This window comes from Haliotis rubra, unplaced genomic scaffold, assembly GCF_003918875.1.
Source record: "Haliotis rubra isolate DU_JTF1 unplaced genomic scaffold, ASM391887v1 Scf395, whole genome shotgun sequence".
NCBI classification, from domain to species: Eukaryota; Metazoa; Mollusca; class Gastropoda; order Lepetellida; family Haliotidae; genus Haliotis; species Haliotis rubra.
Window position 1 is genome coordinate 368142 of NW_025767074.1, and position 26477 is coordinate 394618.

Genomic DNA, 26477 nt, shown 5'->3' on the forward strand with positions numbered 1-26477 from the left:
TGTCAAATTGGTATTGTGATATACTACAGTGTGATATTGGTATTGTAATATACTGCACTTTGATTTTGGTATCGTGATATACTTCAGTGTGATGTTGGTATTGTGATCTACTGCAGTGTGATATGGTATTGTAATATACTGCAGTGTGATATTGGCATTGTAATATACTGCAGTGTGCTATTGGTATTGTAATATACTGCAGTGTGATATTGGTATTGTAATATACTGCAGTGTGATATTGGTATTGTAATATACTGCAGTGTGATATTGGTATTGTAATATACTGCAGTGTGATATTGGTATTGTAATATACTGCAGTGTGATATTGGTATTGTAATATACTGCAGTGTGATATCGGTATTGTAATATACTACAGTGTGATATTGGTATTGTAATATACTACAGTGTGATATTGGTATTGTAATATACTGCAGTGTGATATTGGTATTGTAATTTCTGCTGTGTGAAATTGGTATTGTAATATACTGCAGTGTGATATTTGTATTGTAATATACTGCAGTGTGACATTGGTATTGTGGTATTTTGATATACTGCACAGTGATATTGGCATTGTGGTATATTGGTAATGTCATATACTGCTTTATGATATTGTTGTTACAGCATACTGGTATTGTGATATACTACATTGTGGTACATTGGCATTATGATATTGGTTTAGTGGGATAACGGTATTGTAATATACTGCAGTGTCATATTGGTATTGTAGTATATTGACATTGTGATACAGTCTGATATAAGGTGCCATGCTGTATTATGTGTTAATGGTACGTGTGTAGTGTAATTGAAGTAATGTTTCTATATACTTTTCATAAGTCTTGATTTGGTGCCAGTAATGGGCATGTACCTGCTGCATTTCATATAACGTACTTGTATTACATTGTACTGTGTTGTATCAATAGCTAGTGTTGATCTTAGAGCAATTGAACAAATCATGTCGCTTTCATGTGTAAAAGTGAAGTTGACATGTCAGCTCAAAATCCAGAAAACGTTTCCTTCTAGTGACATTCAGACACTGCCATCGCTGTAAAATACCCCCGCGATTCCTATACGTCTTTCTCTTCTCGCCATCAGTATCTATCTAACTATACCCTTCAGACCATTCACGTTATACGGATAATAAATATGCTCGGAACACTACCTATCGCCTTATCGACCCTCAAGTTGCAGCCAGGCTATAGTAGTCGATAATCTACGCGACAGTTCCTGTCCTGTGAGCTCTCTCAAACGGAGCGCGTTGCCCTGTTCATCACCAATTAAATCCCAGGCCACCGTGACGCGTGTTGGTACCAGCTAATCATGTCATGGCGGCCAACGCCAGCGCATGCGCAGTGACTTGTGGCTTGCATCCGCCTACGTTGCGGTGAAGTATTTAACTGGACCAGAAGAGGAGGGCGGTCTTTGGTTTGAGAAAGGAAAGCTTGGTCTGTGCGTTCACGGGGGATGGTCAGCTTGTAACACTCTACACGAATCTACTTTGGACCAACTTAAGGAAACTTTACTTTTGGATTTTCAAGTGAGTAGATTACTCAGACAACGTTCTTGACAACTTTGCTTAGGTTCTCAGCCTTCAGTGATGTAATATGCATGTTAACTCCTTTAAGATATGATTGTATGGCTATGTTGGCTGATTATCGGTATGTAGTATTGTTATCGGGCCATGTGTGAAGTTATTCTCATATGTAACAATGCCGTTTATTCGTGTTTATAGGTAAAGTTTGGAACTAACACTCACATTCATTATACTGAACTTTGATAATTATTTTTAAATTGCATAATTCAAATATACGATTTTTTTCTTACAGACATAATAATATTTTTCGTCTTTGCATTGTGGTTTCTTCACATTCAAGTGATGAAGGTTTTTTTGTGAGATTTGTTGAAGATTTAGGGTCAAAACATTTCTGATTTAGAATATTTTTGAACAAGGGGACACTAATATTTTTACAGTGTGTTTCCCATTTATTTGCAATTTTCCTATTGCTAACATGTCTGTAATCGCCTTTCCAATGTTGGTTGTCTTAGATAAAAAAACACACACTACGCAAAAACATATCTGAACCAATGCGAAAGAGAAAACACGAAGAACTAAAATAAAACAGACAAACTAAGAACAATACGAGAAATTGGCATGATCAATATAGCATTCATTGTAAAACCCATTAAGCAAAGGTTGTTAGTCACACATATGAGAGTTGGAGACTTGGATTGGTGTTCCGGTTCTTGTCCGTGATCAGATGGACAAGCGCTGCCACCTAGAGGCAGGTGGACGAGGTTTCTTGTCAGTCATCTGCGACAAGGGTTGTTTATCCTGTATCTTACATGCTGAGTGTCATGCGCATGTCATTTTAAGTGACCCGAAAGGCTGCTGGTCTCCTGTTGCCAGATCCTCTGACACCTCTTAGCACTTAGAGTTGTTAGCATCTGTTGAGGAATGGCATTTTGCTAACACATCGATAGGTTACAGAGGACTACTATATGTCGAACGTAGGAAATAATGACATGGTCATAGCTGAGTAGACAGCAGAAAACACGATGACGTCATGCAACTACCATTCCTGTGTTGTAGATTACGTTATTTACCAGTTGGGATACAATGGGTTTTTTATATTGAATACGTATACCCGCAATGAAGGTTGTATTTGAGCAACATCACCTCCGTAGCTACATTTAACTCGCTAAAATACAATGGAGCCTTTATAATTTGAATGTCTGAAGTACAACTTGTTTTTGTACAGAGTAACCGTTATAGCTGCAAAACGGTATTATGTGTATCGTGACTAGTATATCTTGATGGTAATATGTGTAAGTACAATGCATCTATTATAGCTACACGCTAACCTGTATAACTACGGGATAACTAGTATAGTTACATGCCAGAAAATATAACTATGGTTATTATCATAGCTACACGCCAATCTATCTTCGACGTAACTATTATAGCTCATCGCTAACCTATATATCTACGACGTAACTATTATAGCTCATCGCTAACCTATATATCTACGACGTAACTATTATAGCTACACGCTAACCTGTATATCTACGGCGTAACTATTATAGTTACACGCTAACCTGTATATCTACGACGTAACTATTATAGCTACACGCTAACCTGTATATCTACGACGTAACTATTATAGCTACACGCTAACCTGTATATCTACGACGTAACTATTATAGCTACACGCTAACCTGTATATCTACGACGTAACTATTATAGTTACACGTTAACCTATATATCTACGACGTAACTATTGTAGCTCATCGCTAACCTATATATCTACGACGTAACTATTATAGCTCATCGCTAACCTATATATCTACGACGTAACTATTATAGTTACACGCCAACTTATATGTCTACGACGTAACTATTATAGCTCATCGCTAACCTATATATCTACGACGTAACTATTATAGCTCATCGCTAACCTATATATCTACGACGTAAGTATTACAGCTACACGCTAACCTGTATATCTCCGACGTAACTATCATAGTTACACGGCAACTTATATATCTGCGATATAACTGCTATAGTTACACGCCAAAAATATATATTTACGATGTAACTATTGTAGCTGCGCGCTCACTTATATATATCTACGACGTAACTATTATAGCTACATGTACACGTGAATAACTTATTAACCTCTACTTAGGCTTCCCGATATATTTTCTCCGGTAGAGTGAGTTGGGTTTTACGCAGATATACCAGCAATACCACGACAGGGGACACCAGGAATGTACTAATGTGGGGAATCGAACCCGGATCTTCGGCGTGACGAGCGGACGCTTTAACCTCTAGGCGACCCCACGACCCTTATTCAAGTAGAGACATGTGACAGCATGACTCAGTTTCAACACCACATATCGGGTAATTCATATCAATTCAGTATATAATGATAACCGGAAGGTATCTCTGATCCTGTGATATTTATTCAGATATTTGTTGACAATGACGACACCAGGTGGCGTTAGTTAGTATCAAGGTTGGTTGCGTGATGACAAACTACCTTAATCCTTGAACAAATTTCGGCTACAAAAACATCCCAAACCTAACTGATGCCTTTATCTTAATCATTTGACAAAGTTCGGCTAAAGCACATCGCAAACGCTACTGACGCCTGTGATGCGATTCAGCTAGTGTAAATCTTTGGCAAAAGTGGTTAGTGTGTAACAGACAATAAGTTCAAATTATCCGACACCGTTGTCTGTGTTTTGCTATAAAACCGACATTCCACAGCGGGGATTATTCCAGCGTTCGTCTCGGCTGTCGTGATTACACACAAAGGTATATTGACGTGTCTACGTTACAAGGCGGATTGAATCAATGTTATTAAAACTACACCCCCAAGGAAACTTACATTTGATTAACACTTTATACAGCCTTTTTTGAGAAGTATTTTCTAAGTTGTTTGTACATAATATGCTTCTAAATTTGCGACGGCTTTCGTTGTTTTACTTTTCTTGTCACGTGCATAAATTGTTTTCAGAGATGAACGAAATATGCAGACGATGAAAGATGCTGGATAATATTCTGACTTCAGATGAATAATTAGTGTTTTTTTATGTATTTCCCATCATATGAAATATCAAACTTTCTCATTGATATTTAGCGATCGTTAACGATACATAAACTCAAAGGAAAACATTGATCTGTACTGAATCAATTGAAAAAGTATCATCCCGTTAACATGTAAAAACAAAAATACAGTACTGAATTTGGAAGCAAGTTAATATTTTTCACGAGAAGAAACGATATTCTGACGTGGATTATTGACGAGAAATATCCACTTCTGTATTCCACCAACGTACATTTCAACGGAGATAGCCAATATTTTCTTATTAGTTGATGTTGTAGATTTAGAATTCAATACATTGCCATAAAATGTCTGCACAAACAAGACTGCTCTATGACTTTTAGTGCGTAAAATTTTAACTTAATTGAAACCGGATATTATTTGAAAATTCAAATATCTTACCTGAAATGTTTTAATACGCCTGAACTTTCTAGTAATAGGATGAACACTACTTTAGGGTCCGTATGTGATATATCTATATGAAATTGTAGAAAAATAAAACTAATTCCCAACATAATCTAGGTTTAAACTTGAGAATTAAAAATATTGTTTCAGGTTTGAAGCATGTGTCGGGGGCATTTCTTTTTTCTGGTGATGCCATGGTATCATATCCTTACGTCTACGTCACAACGTTTGACGTATTTAAAATGTTATATTAGTTCTATACAGTGGGGTAGCCTTATGGCTCAAGCGTTCGCTCGACACCAGAGACCCTGGATCGATTCTCCGCGTGGGAACAAAGCGTGAAGCCATTTTCTGGTGTCCCCGCCGTGATATTGCTGCAATATTGCTAACATCGATTTAAGGCGACATTCACTATGCGTCTGAAACACGATATTAATATGTAGTTTTGACATATGGTAGTATTTGTTTAGGTCTAAAGCGTTTGATGCATAGTTATTTCAAATACGTTTGGTACGTCATTATTTCTATATGTTTGATACGTCGTTTATTTCAATAGGTTTGATACGTGGGTTTCATACGTCGTTACTTCAATATGTATGATACGTCGTTATTTCAGTATGTATGATACGTCGTTATTTCAATAGGTTTGATAGTCTATTCCAATGGCTTTGATGTGTCGCTATTTCAACAGGCCTGATCCGTCTATTTTCCAATAGGTTTGACGCGTAGGTTTGATACGTCGTTATTTCAATAGGTTTGATATGTCGTTATTTCAATAGGTTTGATACGTAGGTTTGATACGTCGGTATTTCAATAGGTTTGTTCCGTCGTTATTTCAATATGTGTGATACATCGCTATTTCAGTAACTTGGATGCATCACTATTCCAACAGACTTGATGCGTCGTTATGTCAATAAGTTTAATAAGTCATTATTTCAATGGGTTTGATCCGTCCATTTTTAAATAGGTTTCATACGTAGGTTTGATACATCGGCATTTCAATAGATTTGTTCCGTCGTTATGCCAACAGCTTTGATATGTCGCTATTTCTATAGGTATGATATGCCATTATTTCAATTGGTTTGATATCATGTCATTTTTGAAGCGTCATTAGTTCCGTACATTAGAGATATGTGTCCCGTCCCACAAAGCTACTATCGTATTATAACATCGTAAGTCGGGGAGATAACGTGACATGCGCTGCGATTGTGTCCTGAATGAATCCTTGATATTATTTTATACACGTGCGATATATCATTATCCGACCTTGAACTATGACATTCGTTTCACAGATCTAAGACATTATGTCATTCTTAAACGCTTGACACACAATCCCATCTCTGTATACATGAGACATGGCCAGATCTGTGCATGGGAGTTGTTCATTTTGCACATTGATAAATTATGTTTAGTTCATACAAAGCATACCGAATGATTAACGAGCGCGATTTCGTAGTATGAAACCAAATGCAAACTAATGCAAGAGTGTTTCCATGTATGAAACTAAATGCAAACTAATGCACGGATATTTCCCTGTATGAAACCAAATGCAAACTAATGCAAGAGTGTTTCCATGTATGAAACTAAATGCAAACTAATGCACGGATATTTCCCTGTATGAAACCAAATGCAAACTAATGCAAGAGTGTTTCCATGTATGAAACTAAATGCAAACTAATGCACGGATATTTCCCTGTATGAAACCAAATGCAAACTTATGCAAGAGTGTTTCCATGTATGAAACTAAATGCAAACTAATGCACGGATATTTCCCTGTATGAAACCAAATGCAAACTAATGCAAGAGTGTTTCCATGTATGAAACTAAATGCAAACTAATGCACGGATATTTCCCTGTATGAAACCAAATGCAAACTTATGCATGCGTGTTTCCATGTATGAAACTAAATGCAAACTAATGCACGGATATTTCCCTGTATGAAACCAAATGCAAACTTATGCATGCGTGTTTCCATGTATGAAACTAAATGCAAACTTGTGCATGGATGATGTAATAATCTGCCAACTCTAATGCATTCATTGCAACGCATATACGACCCTGCCTTGACGACACCTTCAAGTGAAATCATTCAGAAGAAAAAATCTCCGAATTAACGAAAAGCGGTTATCTAACAATGTTTTTTTTGTCTTGTATATTTTAATGGCATTTGCTTTGCGCAATAGCACAAATGGAGTTTAGCTATGTGTTTTACAGTTAGATTAAGTTAATACCCAATTAATCAGACTCACTGACGTAGATTCTTTCAGCCATTTCAGCTGAAACCCGCACATATATACACAGCCATTATTTGGGCATCGTTAGCGTGTATGCATACACCTTTAATTATCTCATAACAAAATAATCGTACTCAAATTCTCGGGCGTTAACACCGAAACCTTTAGGAACCAAGAGATGCAGAGTCTCGGGAGATGTTATAACATCAACTCGGAGATCACTGATAAGGTTTGAGCATAATTGACGACTTCATTTGCTAAAGGGTAACTCAATCCAAGAGTCACTCTGTGACTAGATATATTTGTATTCTATGACGAACAATCGTAAATTGTACTTACAGTTAGGATGTATTGGCTCAAGAATTGACAGCAACACGAAGGTTGAATTGCGTTTACTGTTTCAAATGCACTTATGTAACCTGTTATATATATTCACATTGTACAAAAACTACGCAGACAATATGCCAGAATACATATATATTCACTAGCCCGAAATTTGAATGTAGAAACTAAGCAAAAGATTACAAAAGGGTACATGTCGTTTCGAAAAAGATATTGTCGGCATGACACGGGTTTCATCATTAAGTTGCTAATATGATGACAATTTTTGTCAGACCATAATCTTGCATGATTTAAAAGTGTATCATAACTTAACAAGTCGGAGAGAGTGATATATTTACAGAATAACACCATGGAAACTCACGAGCCAGTCGGGCCACTGGCTAGCAGGCCAGTGGCTATTTCGCTCACGGCATCAAGTGTGCAGTGTGAAAGGACTTCATCGCTGGTATATCTCAAATGTAATGAGAAGGAATGTGTTGGGTTTAATATGTAGAGATTCCGGAGACTCCCTCCGTTGTCACATCAGTTACATATTTCCTCTTATCAGTAACGACATATGTTGCTTAGTCCTAACTCTGTTATTCACAGGCCTCAGTGTTATTGGTAGTTCCTTCTGATATCACTTTATGTAGGTGACGAATACACAACACATCATATAGGAATCAATATAAAAGTATATTAGAAAGGTGGAACGCAACGGATGCATTTAACACATCTAACAGTAGTGGAGAGTTCTACAATGGTGACTGACTCTGTGGTGTAGTGGGCAGCGCATCTGCCTAGACAACAGGAAGACGGTGGTTCGATCCCTTGACCAAAAGACGCTATTAATGTACTGTTGTACCTGCATTGGGGCTGAGCCAAGGACTGGTCGGCTCGGAGTTAAGATACCAGGTCTGGGTGGGTATCAATGTTTAACTACGACCAGGTATGTCAGTGGTCTGGCTGAGACAAGGACTGGTCGGCTCGGAGTTAAGATACTAGGTCTGGGTGGGTAGCAATGTTTAACTACGACCAGATCTGGCCTTATGAAACCAGAATTAGCCCGGACAACTTCAAACAGACACAATCTCACGTGTATGTCATGCACTATGCAAATTTAATATTCATGTTAAACCTCATTTCGCCATCTCAGCGACCTCTTGCATCATGACTTGAACTAGTCCATCATCTTGGCGAGATGAGGGTTTGCTATGAACGCTCATTTCTACAGCAGTCATTGCGTGTGAGCCTCATGCAGGACGTTCGACCCTCATACTCACGGGCACTGGCATGTTGCTGATAAATCTAGAAACAATTGGGCGAATCGGGATTCGAGCCCACGAACAAAACTATCTGGCGTACCCTAGTCACGCCATCGTCACGCTGAAGACCCGGGTTCGATTCCCACATGGGTACAATGTGTGAAGCCCATTTCTGGTGTCCCCCGCAGTGATATTGCTGGAATATTGCTAAAAGTGGCGTAAAACTAAACTCACTCACTTAGTAGTCACGCCACTCTCTACAGTGATTTGTAGCTAACTTGACCACTTGTGGTCCACCTTGTCATGATGGCTATGGTTGCTTTAGATTGAAAGGTGCCAGAAAAGACTTATCTTCCAGATAGTCACAGTCTACTGTATCTGATGAAACAACATGTTACAGTCATGTTATATCATTCATGTAATTCTCGTCTACTGTGGGGCGGTGGGGTAGCCTAATGGTTAAAGCGTTGGCTCGTCACGCCGAAGACCCGGGTTCGAATCCCCACATGGGCACAATGTGTGAAGCCCATTTCTGGTGTCCCCCGCCGTGATGTTGCTGGAGTATTGCTAAAAGCGGCGTAAAACCAAACTCAGTCAGTCAGCCAGTCTCGTCTACTGTACCATCCAGTGATCAACAGCATGAACATCGATCTAAACAATGGGGATACCATGACATGTATCAACCAAGCCAGCGAGCCTGACCACCCGATCCCGTTAGTCGCCTCTTACGACAAGCATGCTGAAGACCAATTTTAACCCGGATCTTCACGGGTCAGGTATACAAGGGATTCAAGACTTTTCATTATTTGAAGTAAATAGTAGTACACGGGAAACTTAATAACCTGAAAACGCAATATACAGTTAGAGAGGATGTAACTTCAAGAGCTGGACTGAATCCTCATTGAGCCAAATATAAGCAGCGGTCTCCCCCTTGTCGTGGATAACTCGATCTATTATCGATGGTTCCCAGATTCGAGTTAACGAGGTTTTATTCTACGCATTTCATTATCAATCAATACATTCGTTCCAGCTCACGGGGTATCTTTTACGTTAGTGTTGTCTCTAAGAGGAGTCTGCCTTGTCAGATGAACATTCATGATGTTTATTGATGCCATGCTCACAAAGACAGAAACAAGAATACTTATGCAATATTGACAAGTTTTACAGAAGAAAATGTATGGTTTAACACCAAATAACGATCTGAAACAGCGGTTGATGCTATTATACCTGTCTCTCCGGCCGCTTGAAGCCTTCAAATCCGACATCATTCTGCGCGGCCTTACAAAGATTGCCCCTATAATCCCTTGTTAATTGGCGTCGCCTCTCTGTGGACACTGTGTATGGTTCAGAACCGTTATGTCCAAGTGTCCAGTTTGCATTGTCCGATCGCATTCCACTTCTATATATGGCCAGTACCTCTCTTCAAGACCAACTAATTGACTCCTTTCACGTGCCAGTGCTACACACTCGCCGAACCCTAATGGTGAAGGTTTATTAAATGGCTAATGGGGAATGCAACCGGCCTTAGTTCCGGGGAAGGGGTTGAGGAACATACGCATCCCTCCATATCTCTATCTGATGTCTGGTGATGATCGTGATCAGTTGGGCTTGTTGTGGACAAATCTCAATAAAAGCACATATCCCACTGGTAATGGACACTGCGAATGAAGATGGATAATTGTGCTCATAGACAATCCACCTTTTTACATTAGGCATGGAATACCTTCAAGTGCTTCCAGGGGGTATCGGATGACATCAACACCATCACATAGAAATGCGCTGTATTAACTGTGATCCGGCATCCAGCTGCTGTTCCTGTTCCTGTTCTTGAATTTTGCAGTGATTATGTTACATATGGTTTCTTTGAAAAGAGTAATGGCTTTAATATTCGTCTGGAAATATTAGATAGGTCTGTGTGTCTGGGGATAAAACGTGTAAAACAATAAATGTCAGCAAAGAAAAGACACAGACCAACAACTTGATGTTCTGAGTAGACATGCCGGTGTTTTGTTAGCAAAATAATCTTTCCCCGAAAATTCTGAAAAAATACATATTTCTTATTAGTTTTAAAGGCAAAACTTTTTATCATCAGATATGCCTGGTGTTATAAAAGATAGTGTTCTGGCTGAAAAAACCCCGGTCTGCCTCAAACCACTTCAAATCCAATTTGTCTCTATTTCTCTCTGTCATTCTCTCTCCGCCTGTCTGTCAGTCTTTCTCTCGCCTTTGTTAATCTAACAATCTAACATCATTATTCAATATATTTATATTCAATGAATATATTAATTACATTCGTCGGAGTCTGCTTGTATTGCATTTCATTCGCCATAAACGCGATTTGATATTGAAAAAAACTTCTTTAACATGTTCTACGGTGAAATATCAGACTGTCTGTGATACTCCATTGTTGAAGGCTTCTGTGACAGATTGAGACAAGACGTCACTTGGGAAGTTTAGGACGACAAGCATAAACGACAATGGAATATTTCATTGTGATTACAGTCTTGCTTCTTTGGTATTATGTTGCGGTCGATTTTATGTCAGATTGATAGCAGAGAGAGAAAAAGGTCCACGCCAGTCACACGGGGTCACGAGGTCACTCTGACGAATCTTATGTGACGCAAAGCATATAAAACATAGATGCTGTATGGCGTATAATACCTTCGAGTTTGTTCACTGCGTACGGGAATTTATAGGGATGTTTACTTACAATCCCCCAATGGTATGTCCAGAATGTATCATGTTTTGCTATGTGTGATTACAACAAGGGGATAAAGACAAACGAGCGAATTGTTAAAGTTATTGATATATAATAATACTGATAACGTTGAAGGAAAACCAAGTTCTATGGATAGTCAACTTCTTTATTGCAATGAGTGCATTGCAATAAAGAAGTTGACTATCCATAGAATGAGTGCATTGCAATAAAGAAGTTGACTATCCATAGAATGAGTGCATTGCAATAAAGAAGTTGACTATCCATAGAATGAGTGCATTGCAATAAAGAAGTTGACTATCCATAGAATGCAGTGCAATGAAGTTGAAAGAATGAGTGCATTAAAAAAGAAGTTGACTATCCATAGAATGAGTGCATTGCAATAAAGAAGTTGACTATCCATAGAATGAGTGCATTGCAATAAAGAAGTTGACTATCCATAGAATGAGTGCATTGCAATAAAGAAGTTGACTATCCATAGAATGAGAGCATTGCAATAAAGAAGTTGACTATCCATAGAACTTGGTTTTCATTCATCTATACAACTTTTAAAATACCTCTCAAAGAAAATGATAAAGTTAATATTTATATAGCGCCTGTTCCAACAAATTGCTCAGAAGTGCTCAGGCAAAGGCAGCGTTGAAAAGCTGTGTTTTTAGCATTCACTTAAACTGGTCCAGCTCTCATATGTCCTGGATGTTGTTTGGGAGATTGTTCCACAATATGGGTCCTGCTTTGGAAAAAAAGATTTGTCATCATAGTTCTTTCCTTTTGTGGATGGTATCTCCAACCATCTTCATGTTCTATTTCTCTGAGTCCACCGGGGATATAATGGGAGATAATCTCCCTAATGTTGGGTGGAACTAGATCATGCAAGGATTTGAACACGAAGACCACGATCTTGAACATGGTTCTTTATCGAATCTGTAACCAGTGATTGAGGGATTATATCAAGCAACTGACAGGATTCAGTTGTCTTACTCTCTCTGGAACGCCATTCGTGTAGTAGATGGAGCGTCTGCCAGGAGAGGGTGAAGGCATGGGTTTGATCCTCTGGCCTCGTCATGCGAAGTCACGTTAAAGAGCGGTCGGCTTGGAATGATATGTCATACTAAACTGCGCCGTGTTGTCCCGGTCATGGCTAGTACAGACCCGTGGCGAATTGATTAGAATTGGCGACTAACCGGATCAGGTGGTCAGACACGCTGACTTTGTTGACACATGTCATCGTATTCCAATTGCGTAGATCGATGCTCATGATATCGATCACTGGATTGTCTTGTCCAGACTCGAATATTTACAGAACGCCGCCATATAGCTGGAATATTGCTAAGTGTGGCTTTAAACAACAACAAACATAACTAGTACAAGCTGCCACGACTATGAATGTACGTCGATATATGAGTAAAATTCTCATTAACACCAAATTAAACTTAATTTCACCCACTTAAAGACGTTGGAGGGTTGATGAGGATGAAAACCTGTGGGGTGTGATGAGGAAAGGGAGTGGAGTTAAAGTTGCTGTTGTTCAGACATTATTCCGAATCCCAATTCTAATTCGATACTGAACTACAAAACGGCCAGCACCTGATCCGCTTGTGTCACTTAAGGTGACAAATTGTTATATGACAGCTAAAAAACCGCATCAAATCCGAGCTCATCCACAAAGGAGTAGCATTTCAAAGAAATGCTAAAACGGAACCAGGTGAACCCTATGATGTTTGAAATAGGTAACATTAAACAAGGACCTCTACTGAACCATTATGTGACACCTATCGCAAAATATCGCGAGATCTTGTCACGTTAATCCGGCAGCTGGTATTCACCGGAAGTAAGATCGTCCTTAAAAACGAGTTTTCGGGAAGAGATGAAGATCAATAAAAATTGCTGTAAGGACATTAGAGAGAGCAGGTCTCGCCCCAGGAGCCTATCTCCAAGGAGCATGGCTATCATCTTGGAATCTCAACAGCTATTCAAGGGCGCCTTCTCCTATAATGAGTGAAATAGAAAAAACACCAATGTACATTGAAAGTAGTTCAGGCGACGCGTATACCGCTAATTTACACGCCCAACCTTTCATTTGCCGTGACATACGACGAGGCAGTGCTTTAATATTTTAAAAACTCTGCCCCGAGGGGAAATATGCTGAATTATTTCTGTCCACGTTGTTCATTTTTGTTGTAAAATTAACAACAGACACAACCAACAGATTGCGCAAATTCGTGTTTCACGGCGTCAGTTTTTGATATGGATGTATAAGCATTCGGTACATGGTTCTCGCAAAGAAATCTTTCGGAAGGCGCTGATATTGACGTCGGCCTACATTGTGCAAGGATGTGGAAAGGTACGCTGTTTATTCAATGGCAAAGATATGAAAAACATGCGTCCTAAAACGAAGAATACAGAAAACCACGATGTGAAAGAAAACCAAGGTTGAAGACGTTTGGTGTGCAAGTTCAGTGATGTGACATATTGAATTTCTTTCACAAATGACACATTTCTTTACCGAAGTGCAGACTTTTTTTACAGGAAGGCATTTTTTAGAAGTAGGCACAGGAACTCCCGTATACCGGCCACGAATCAGAAATCTAGGCAACGTTTGATACGGATAATTTCTTTCGATTTGATCCGTACAAACAATGAATTACACTGTCAGGCTCCATGTGGCTATCTTGTTCGGTTGGGCAGATGTCTGTTAACTCAGTTGTAAATGGGTACCCGGTAGGATCGATTCTAAATCCTCAAAAGTCCGTTCAGATGGTAACTGAGGTCTAAGTTGTATCTTTGTGTAAACTTTTAAACTGGTATAGGTTTAGAATTACGAATCTTGCTGTTGATTCTATTTCTGTGTGAAACGCAGACAAAACAGTCCATAAGCATTGAAGTAATCTATCTGGTTCTATGCACTTCACGACCACAAGCGTTCATGATCATTTTGACACATAAAAATGACCGCGCTCTTTTATTAATCTTAAATAGAAGCAATAACCAGACATGAATAAGTCTTGTTTTGCCCTATTTTTCTTATTTACTGCGTATGTGAAAAAACCGATTAACAATAATTTGATATTTCTAACGTCGACTGAGTACTTGTTAACGCAACACGTAGGTGTCTTATTGGTGTCATCTCGCTAATATGGCCATTGTGAAAGGGTAAAATGGTGAATATTGCGTCGACATTTATTATTTTGCATAGTTCACGTCTATTTAGTTTATTATTCACTGACGCAGTCTCACTTGCAACTAATTATTTCTTCATACTACAGACAGAAAGGACACCAGGTATAACTCTTGTTGCGTTGTTGTTCTTGGAGCATCACAATGATAGACATGACGCACGTGGGTTTAGCTTCATCTTTTCTGAATCTCGGGTTCTCGGGTTGCTATACCTAATACTCATCGCCCCAGAAGGAAACGTAAAAATAGATCTGAATAATCGCACACAGCGACACACACATCTTTAAATGTGTTATAAAATACAATTAGATTCTTTCATGTGAAAGGTCAGCCTCTTCAGCATGCATAAACATGTATCTATAGTATAGGACCTGTCAGTGTTTCGTTAACCTGATTCTGATTCATGTAATGTATTCCTCAGGAACATATCTTTATCCTACCCAACCCAACAATTACTGTGTCGCATTGTTCTTTATTCATGTATTGTTGAGTTCATGCTGTCGAAAATCGCCATTGAGCTGATTTCACGTGTTAAACGTTCTCTCGTCAGGCCGACGGGAGCTTGGAAAGCCTACAGGCTAATTTTAACATGGAGGTAAATATCATAGACCCTACTTTGACTCTCAATATGTATGCAGTCACTGTGTATATTAAGACATTTCTTCCGTCTTGATTGGAATTGAATTTTTGCTACAAAACAGCTCAAAACCTACACCATGTAACGCCGGGTACTCAGATACCCTTCCGAATCTGAACTGTAACTAATATCCTATTTGATGATGAACTATGGTTATAACGAACACGAGGGACCACTAATTCTATTTCGTTATAACAGTCATTAGATATTTCGAGGCAAATATGTAGGAAGTGACCGGGGCCTAAAATAGTTCGATATATCCGTCAGTTCGTTCTAAGCGTGTTCGTCATAAAGGTAGTTTACTGTGATCACATGCACGTTAAGCAGCATAGGTGGCGGAGTGGAGTTGCATGGGTGCCCGACTCCAAAGTCGCTACCGGCTTAAGTTCTGGCCTCACTAACGATTTTGTTCCAAATATGCCTCTCCCATCAGTGAATGGGTACCTGGTAGAACGAAAATCTAATGTAACTGCATGCATCTTAGCTACAATTCAAGTACAAACTCAGGGAACTGAGCGGATAATGAAATTCTTTTAACGGGATAGTACTAATATATGTGTATCATCTTTATTTTTATCATCATCATCATCATCATCATCATCATCATCATCATCAAAACAGTATCAAACCAAACTCGTTCACTCAGGTGGACTTCTTGAATTGATCTGACACCCACCATAAAGACCACCACGGAAAAACCTTGAAACCAAGAACTTTTCCATTTCACAAAAAATACATAATTTAATACGAAGTGAAAACGATTACATTCGTGGATTTCAAAAGTGGTTAAATCGTGTTAAAATAGAAGTAACACAATGCCAAATTCAATGAACGTTTCTCATCCGCATGTTCATCGTTGCACTAACGTTTCCCTCTCCAATGTCATGTTTATATTGTATTACATATCAAGATATGGTGCTTGGTAATGGCCACGATAACAGATGGCGTTGGTGGAGCGAACTCTAAACAGATCAACAAGCCATTGCACACTGAAGCTTGAGGAAGGGCTAAGTTAATTTGCTCACAACAGGATAACGATAAGATTTTCGGTTGCTCGCATCAAGCGAATAAACCACCCAGTTAATGTTCCCGTTTTTCTCGCAAATCCATTTGTCTAACATGTGGAATTGCATTTGCTGCAAACAGGGCGAGTCTTTGGCGAGTTTACCCATTTTCGCTTGCCCAATCTTGTCGAGGTATTCCAGTGTTTTATGTAATTCGTTCCGTTTATTGGCCGAAATGTGATTTACTCTAATGACAACTGCCTAATGTATTGTGAGCAAACAGTTTGTGACACTTTAAAAGAAGAAGTGCATTTATTTAATGGGTGTACGCAAAACAGGCCTATATAGGAACATACATCACGACTACTATCTAACATTTAAACAGGCTTAAAACGATGTAGGTAGATAAGTGGTGCTGACATTAATGTATCTTACGCTCCAGGGGAAGTAAGTTTAACATAAAACGAAAACAACGAATAAAACGAAAATGATAATTTTAAAACGTCTAGAACATGTGTACCCAAGTACAAATTACTTGAATGTTTTGAAAAAGGGCGTTTTGAAATATATTTCGGAATGAATTATTTCATGATTGTGTTTTAAGATTATAACAGAGCTCGACATGCCTTGCAATAGCAACGGATCACTGCCGCATGGCAGGGGTATTGTTGTACGGCGTGAGGGAAAAACTAAACTGAAGTACAAAAGAAAGCACACACCTGATGATCTGGTTAAATGTTTGCCTGAAACAGCGTAATATTTAGAAAAGTGTTTTGATCGCGACTCACGAGTCACAAACATTGTGTGACAATAACACCATGGATATCGTACCCAATTGCTAGCAAAATGTTTACGTTGTTTTAATAGTCTCAAAACACCAGGTGTGTACTCGCTTTTGTACATCAGTATACTTCCTTTCTTAGATAAAATAAAATAAAATATAAAAATGGGGCTAAACAGTTTACTCGTCACGCCGAAGACCCGGGTTCGATTCCCCACATAGGTACAATGTGTGAAGCCCATTTCTGGTGTCCCCCGCCGCAATATTGCTGGGATATTGCTAAAAGCGGCGTAAAACTAAACTCACTCACTCACTCTTAGGCACATTCTGTAAATGGCGGGTTATACAGGTAGGGTAGTCCATGCGTACCTATTCGTGAACACCGGGTGTTCTCGCTGATTTTCAGTGACATATTCATTGTACTATTTCTTGTACACCAAACGGAATTTGTTTTTGAGACTTGGTACTCAGTTTCCCCGACGTTCGATAATTACAAAGGTACCATTCTAAAATACTTCTTTGATGGGCATTTTAGAAGTTGAGTTGATGAAGAATCATGAAATATTTATGGATATACAACTTCTTTTATTGTGAAAGGCGACGTTCCGACATAGATTCTAATGCCGTTGTCACTTGCTTGACAACGGCATTAGAATCTGTGTCGAAGCGTCGCCTTTCACAATAAAAGAAGTTGTATATCCATAAAAATTGTCATCAAACTTCATTCTAAAATAGTTCTCTATTGTTTTGTGTGATGTGTTAGAAATACAGTAGCAACTTTGATTACGTCTTCAAGGTTTCCTAATTCATGTGATGGTGAGATTAGCATCCCAAATCAACTGATCGTTGTAAGGATTTCGTATTTTCACCAGTCCTCATGGGTTGATGTCCAAATGCTAAACGCCAAATGCTAAACCCATCATTGGGATTTCATTCCACATTTAACTGACAGACCGTAACATGACAGGGCTCTAGCATCCAGCATATCTCACTGAGACTGTTTCAAGGATTATTGGTGTTGTGGCTAGCATGAAGGTCAGTGTTAGTTAATGCCACGTCTATCCGGATACGGTGACCTTGACCGCAGAAACATAGGGCAGGTAACCCAACAAGAGACAGCATCTGACATTGTTGTTTTGCTCTCTCCAATTTACGAAAACCATGAGCATCAATAACCTGTGACTTGTTTTTCTGCGAGTTTTCCTCAAATGGAGGGCAGGCTTGGCGGTAAGGTAGCCCAGTACTTAAAGTGTTCGCTCGTCACGCTGAATACTCAGGATCGATTCCCCACATGGGTACAACGTGTGAACCCACTTCTGGTGTCCCTCGCCTTTATGCTGAAAAGTTGCTGAAAGCGGCGTAAACCCACACTCACTTACTCATCCAATGCTGAACTGACAGAATTGTCCTTTTATATTACAAGAGAAAATCTATAATGGCACAGTATAGAAAAAAATCAAAGTAGCATGACTGATGTTGACCAAATAGTTGGCTCTGTTATAAGCTACAGAGATGTAAAAAATAACATTATATTTGCTGGGAACACCTTACTTCCACGCGCTTCTACCCCCACACCCTCCTCCACGCACAACCCCAACCAGAGTCCTGTCCGTCCCCTCCCCATGACCACGCCTACGTCAGATCCTATCGTGTCTCTCAACAAAGCACTAAGTTTGTTCAGGGAGGCACAGTGCCTCTATAACGGTGATACCCAGTCCGCAGCCTGTTGGTGATGCATTCACCGACGTTCCTGATCCCGACTGTCCCCGGAGAGTCATCATTGTTGCAGAAGCAGGCACTGCGGTTTGTCTTCATCACGAGATTGAAACTTGTCAACATTTAGTCCAGGGGATGCCCCCTAGGAAACTCAGACTCGCCGTGAATGTGCACTACAAATGGGGATATGACGTACAAACATCCCTACTGATGCAGCTGTCTACATCATCTCAAACATCAACTGTATCAAATGATTATTAGTATCTTGTTTCATTTCTCACTTACATTCAATCAAGGAATATTCTTTACAGTGAGGGGGTGGTGGGGTAGCCTAGTGGTTAAAGCGTTCGCTCGTCCGGGTTCGAGTCCCATATAGGTACAATGTGGGAAGCCCATTTCTGGTGTCCCTCGCCGTGATATTGCTCGAATATTGTTAAAAGCGGCGTAAAACCCAACTCGCTCACTAAGTCTTTGCCTGAGTGAGTATTTCATTGCATCAGTTAACGAAATCCATAAAGACCATGCCTTGTTGGTTGGTCGGATTTAAGGGTTTCGGAGGTGACACGTTTTCGGTCGGTAGTTGTCCTTACTCCGGACTTAACGGGTATGGCTTGTGTTTAGGATCAAGATGTCTTTTATAACTCAGTAACATACTTTACAAATGTCCATGTGATAATCGAGACAAAAATGTTCTTAAGGATCCTAAAACCCTTAACACGATGATATTAGGGAACACAGCGTCACAAGGCTATTTCGTCGGATAATCGAGACTAGTTCTTCTCACACCTTGACCTGCTGCTTAACTGTGCACCCGGCACTGGCGTTATAAATACTATTACACAATAGTATCTCGCAATGACGCCAAGGACGAAAAACTATAAACACTCTAAAAGTAGCATTATAATAAGTTTGTCATGGTAGCATGATGCTATTATTGAGCATGGCGTCATCAATTTGTTACTTTGAATAAAGATTGACTGAAACATGATGGAAGTCAACTAACATGTGAAGCTGACATATAAAACGTTATTTTCACATTTTTCCTTCCCGAAACAATATTTCAATTCGACATGAAATAATTGCCTAAACCTCTAGGCAAGTAGAATCCTCCTGAGTTCCTCGCCAAAGGCTATTAAAGTATAAGCATATACCTATATTAAACATCATTATTAACCTACTTGAAATATCTTCAAAACAATTACGGTACCATCGAAAAGATCTTTCACAAACTTGCAATAAGATCGAACGTTTATGTGTCTTTCTTTGTCTTGCAACCGGTTTTTAAGAAATTCATCAATGCTAGGCTCTGGAATTGAAAATGAAGAAGCCAAACATTTTACTTTAAACAACAATTTGAAAAATAATCTGAATATTTGTTAACAACCTGAAAAAGTTTTGAATGATCTCTTCCAATTTCGTGGTTTTAGAGGGTTGATGGTAATTGATGGTGGTGTCAGGTATACTTCGCTACAATTACATCTATTGTTTTGTGTAATGTGAAATGGTGAAACTAAAACATTCGAATTCAGTGTGGATTATTAATGTTCTTCAAAATATGCCGTCATGCCAATTAGTTGTTTTCTGCCCATTTGGAAAAGGACAGAAAAGACAGCTTTGTGAATATGTCATAAAAATATCATTTAAATGACACTTAGATTGAGGCATCTCGTCATTAATGGGATCAAATCCAAGACCCTGACCAATAGCAAGGTAATAATTTGGCGTATCTGGTAACGTCAAAATTGTAATGCTGAGACGATAAACGTGAAAACAAACTGGGTTTTTCCAACATCTGGCCCGCCTTGATGGACCTGAAATACTGCTTAAGTGTAGTTAACAGCTCCTTAAGTGATTTCTTCATAGGCATAATAGCTGTTGGCCATCATACAAAAATGCAACATGCATTAAAATATTATCAAACATAAAAGAACTATATTTGGAAACTGGAATCTATTTGTTAGGCACGCTCGACATTGTCTCACAGGTCACGCTGAGCTTTGATCTCTCGTTATGCTGACCCTGGCTACATAAGGGAAATGCTGTTCAAAGGGGTGTTATACCAAAGGCACTGATGGAAATACATGTCAGCGAAAGAAAGAGGGACAGGCTGTTTGAAGCTCCTTGTCGGCTAATTGATGAAAGTGAAGTGAAACTAAGAAGCGTTAAATGGGAATACCATCATGTGCCGATCTGCATCAGCCGAGTGCTTCTCTGTATCACGGGTATTAACCGATCCAGTGACTGTATAGCATTTAACAATAATAATAATAATTATTATATTGCGCTACACAGACGGCATGCTCATAGCGCAGACAGTTCGTTATTACCCAGGATAAGGCGCTAGAAGGTTATAGTCACATGATTTATTCCACCGGGTACCCATTTTCTGCTGGGTGAACAGAAGCCAGTTTGAACAAACTCGTTTGCCTAAGGTGAGATCACATGTGTCACACGATCTTTGTTGTGGGGCAGGACTGAAGTCCTAGAAACTCTCAGGAGTCAAGCTGCCAAACACGGTCACCCATCCAAGGACTCGAAACAACCCGACCCTTAAAGTCTCGTGCTGAATATCTTGACGTACAATGTACGTATGTTGGCTCTATTGAAATGTGTACGTGTTAATTCAATTGAAATTTGAATAGGGAACTTTTGACGTATATAAATGTGTTCTATTGACGTACGGGGGCGGTGGGGTAGCCTAGTGGTTTAAGCGTTCGCTCGCTACGCCGAAGACCCGGGTTCGATTCCCCACATGGGCACATTGTTTGAGGCCCATTTGTGGTGCCCCCCGCCGTGATATTGCTGGAATATTGCTAAAAGCGGCGTAAAACCATATTCACTCACTCTATTGACGTACACATCTTAGTTCTACTGACATGTCCATATGTGATTTTTTAAAAAATATTTCTAGGCATGTCCCAGTTCTATTGACATGCACATATGTCGGTTCTATTGACTTACATACGTTGGTTCTATGTACATACACATATCTTGGTTCTACTGATATACGTATCTTAGTTTATTTTCAGTTAGATATATTGGCTAGGTTTACGTACATATGCTTGTTCTAATGCACATGTTTTAGTTCTACTGACATACATATGTTGGTTCTATTGACGTACATACGTTGGTTCTACTGACATACGTTGGTTCTATGTACATAGACGTATCTTGGTTCTATAGACACATACGTATCTTAGTTTTATTTACAGCTAGATATATTGGCTAGGTTTACGTACATATGTTTGTTCTAATGCACATGTTTAAGTTCTACTGACATACGTATGCTGTTCTATTGACGTACATACGTTGGTTCTACTTGCATATCTTAGTTCTATTGGCATGGGCGTAAATGTGTCGGTTCCATTCACTCACGTTTTGGGTAGTTGAAAACATACATGTGCTGGATATGTTGACGTACATATTGATTCTATTCTATTGGTTCTATTGATATACAAATATTGATGTGCAAATATAGTGGCTCTATTAACATATACTCATAATTGCCACATTGACATGAACATATGTTTGTTATATTGAGACATGCCCTCAATTATGAACTCTGTCAGTTTCAAACAGTGAACGACGAGACCACACTACACTACGGTGTTTCCTTGCCAAACTCGCATTTCTGTATATTTTTATTTCATGTATATTTACATTGGTATGAATCATATTGTGTTATGACATTCAACGCCTTTCCGTTCAAACTTAACATAAGTCTCATTAACCTATTCAGACAATGACCTACTTTTCAGCCGATCCCAATTTTTTCCTGTGAAAGTGAAAAGAGACACCACAACAACTATGGTTACACTGAATTCCAATTCCTTGTTACATAAGAAAATGGTATTTACAAGTTAATTTTAATTTTAAACTTTAAAACATCGTATTTTTATATTTTATGGCGAGGTGTAGGCAGCATGACCTTAAGAAAGACGTCAGACTGCCCCTGTTTCATGAGGTCGTAACATGATTCACAATTCATCTGGCTCACTGGTTACACCTGTTATGTGTGTTTTGCGCTTATTCAGTGTAGTTTTGTAATGCACAATGTGATTGATATAATATCAAATCCGTACCAGACCGCCAAACCTTTCTAGCGGCAGAACCTCGTTTTGAGATGTCCACGATTTCCAGATTTCCGTCTGTCAGAGCACGCTGTACGGCAGAGCATGCTGCACGACGTGTTTGTAAGGATTAGAAGGAGCGTAGTGTTGCAAGATACAAGTGCTTAGATGTATCAAATAATACTGATAATATTTATGTATCCAGTTGAATGAATTGGTCTCAAAATTCTGGACTGGTTATTGTACTATGTTGCGCAGTAGGGCGAAACCCAGTCAGCAGACAGTTGTGTAATCAATGTTTTGACTTGTTTCGGTTTCTTTCAAAGATACCCGTGATGGCAGTTGATGTTACACAGCATTAACTGTGTACTGTAAAGGTTATGTTTTGAGAACGCTGTTGGATTATACCAGTGAAGTCTTGTGCCTTTTAACTGTTCTTGTTTTAACGCTTCTATTCTACTTTTACGTACATGTGGGTCCAGGGTTTAAGATTATAATGTGTGCAAACGGTCGTTTTAGAAATGTTGCATAGGCTAGAAATGAATTGAATACTGCATGTGATGTAAGTATCTATACCACGAGTATACTGCAAAAAATATTAAATGATTTTGAACTTTTTTTTAAGTGATCTGTATGTGCCATTCCAGTTCAATATGCTTTACCTTGAGGCATTGAGTTGCCCTATATATCTTAGTTCTAAAGAGAAAAAGAGACGTTTTAGTCGAGTGAACACGTTCGTTTTCCCCAACCTTCCCCAACCTGTGTATGTTTCAAAGGGCCACACACAAGAATGACAATCTGAAAGAAAGATTGTCAAACGTAACATCCTAGAAAGAAAATGATGTATTACATAAGGTCATGAAATTGCTCTATTCCACATAGTGTGTTTGCGCCATTTCCAGCATGTTATACAACATTTTAATGTTACATAACACTGACATCTTACATAACACCAATATATTATACAAATTTGAGTAATTGGGTAAATATGTTATTGACGCATTCGGGCGTCACGCCGGGTTCGATTGTCAATATGAGTAAAATGTGTGAATCCCATTTATGGACCTCGATATTTCTAAAAGCGGCATACATCCATACTGACCCTCTCACTCACGACATGTAACAAGCATTTTACACAAAACTGATATAGTGAAAAAGCTGATATACTGCCCATCAAAAGTTTAGACTCACTAGTTTAAATGTAGCCACTTACTTCAGTCAACTGTTCTGAACTAGATTTTGTAAAATAATCCATACAGTTTAAAGGTACTGTTTATGCATGAGCTAATGTTTTGTAAAACAAATTCGTGACGTTAAAAAGTTTATTGAAAAGTCATGTGTTCAATAAATGATGAAACTCGGTGAAAAATGGCGATTTTTTATCAAAACTTCACACCAAAACGCAGCTGTTCACGTGCACGATATTTGCAGATGCTTTTCAGCAATTTGATGCATGATCCTCGCGCAAATAAACTGCATGGTTTGCAGATATTTTCCCCAAGTTAGTGGAGAAATTCATCTTCGTTGTAACCATATGTACATACATAACTTATAGTGATTGATTTAGACATGTGAGAATTTAGAATCATATCATCATAGTCGATTGGGAACCATCATATAAGCAGCACAACTATTTTGTGCCATTTCCATAACATTTTGATGAATGAAAAAGTAGTCTAAAAATCAAAAATGAAGGTTTTTGACTTTGATATTTGTTTCGTTCGTTTTATGACAGATTACACATTTCGTTTAGTACTTCTGTCCACAGAGCCCACCCATAGTTGTGACAATAATGACACCTTTAGTAATGTGCGTAGAAACACCACAATACACGTGAAGCTAAATTTGGGAATTCCTTTTAAATCAATTCCAAGCTCTTCAGTCCGTGTCAAGGATAATACCAGTTTTCTCTGGTCAGATAACGATAATAGCAGGGAACTGCTTGAAAAGGACAAAAAGAAGGAAAAAAGTATTCATCTCATATGAGCTGCAATTTGCACCATTTCCACTCAAGTGGACGCATGTTGAAGTTTTTATTTATGTGTCAAATAGTATTTACATATCATATCGCTTGACTGCAATCGAACCATTTCGTCATTTCCGCTTACGTCATTTATTCATACAAGTAAGTGCCTATCATGTTTGTTAGGAAGACAACTTATGATTTCATTCGGTCATCGGATTTGTGAACGAAGTGTTAGAATGTATAGACTTGGTTATTATATATTTTTAAAAATAAATCCCAATGATTCCAACATGCGCCAACATATCATAGTATTACTGTAATAATGCAATGTATTGACATGCTAGGTGTAAATTTTGATACATTGAAATGACATTATATTTGTGATGTGGTAAAACGTTGGAGACACCAAGATCTTGCTGCTGTGGTTTCATTTATCAGGGGGCGGTGGGGTAGCCAGTGGTTAGAGCGTTCGCTCGTCACGCCGAAGACCCGAGTTCGATTCCCCACATGGGTACAATGTGTGAAGCCCATGTGTGGTGTCCCCCGCCGTGATATTGCTGGAATATTGCTAAAAGCGGCGTAAAACCTTACTCACCAGGGCCGGATACAGCTTTTTGAGAAAGGGGGAGTGCACAGTATTGAGAAAAGGAGGTGTGCACACTTCATTTTCACTCGAGTTTCAATGGTCATTTAATAAACTTTCAGGGCAAAAAGGGAGGGGGGAGGCACCCCTGCACCCTTCTGGATCCGCCTATGCTCACTCACTCACTCATTTATCAAAAATAATACTCATAATTACATTCATCGCTACAAACCAAACAGCAACGCACCATGGAGGATAGTGAGCTAGTGCATTCCTATACTCCCGCCCAATCGCAATGTATTTGTCTTAATTGGCGATTCCAAGTTGCAGCAATACATGCGAAGAAGCCATTTGCAAGCATTTCAGTTGAGGTATACTTCCGGTACAGTTTAATGGGAGGGTAATTATAAGCGATGAGGGATTCTGATAAATTAGTCGCTAGGTTGTGGCGAAGACCAAGCCATAATTCTCTATTAGAGATATATAACCCAATCAATTATAATCGGTATATTCCAGCAGTGTCTTGCTCAGGAAATTCACGACCAACTGGTGACACGACCGACAATGCAGTGAAACATGAGAGCCAGGAGTTTTTTTTCGGGTTCTTTTGTCTGATTTCGATTGAAACTTGTTTTCTGTATTTTCACTGGTGTTACAATTGAATATCCATCTGAAAAGTTTGTGTCAGTTTGTGTTGATTTTAAATAGACAGAATTATGACTTCTGTCATGTATTGTACTCAACATTATGCCAGCTGTTTTAAGGTGTTCTTTATTGAAATAATAGATGATGTACAATACAAACCAGTGACTGATATTATGAGCATCAATCTACAATCGGGGACATCCCGACTATGCAGACATTGTGACGTCATACAGTTTGACGTCATACTAGTTGTGTTTACTTTGTCACGTGTCATTTAACCCTCTTAGCAATTTACGTTACTTGACTGATTGCCCGTAAAGATCCGGGACAGAATTGATCTTCAGCAACCCATG

At 38.9% G+C, this 26477-nt stretch overlaps 1 protein-coding gene across 1 annotated transcript in view; it reads left to right on the top strand.

Annotated features, from left to right (window-relative positions):
• Window positions 1-1408: 1408 nt before the first annotated feature.
• LOC124286898 overlaps window positions 1409-26477 on the top strand; it is a 48441-nt gene continuing 23372 nt past the window's right edge. The window contains exon 1 of the mRNA XM_046723339.1: window positions 1409-1534. The gene's annotated coding sequence lies outside the window, so the exon portion shown is untranslated. The remainder of the gene's footprint in view (window positions 1535-26477) is intronic.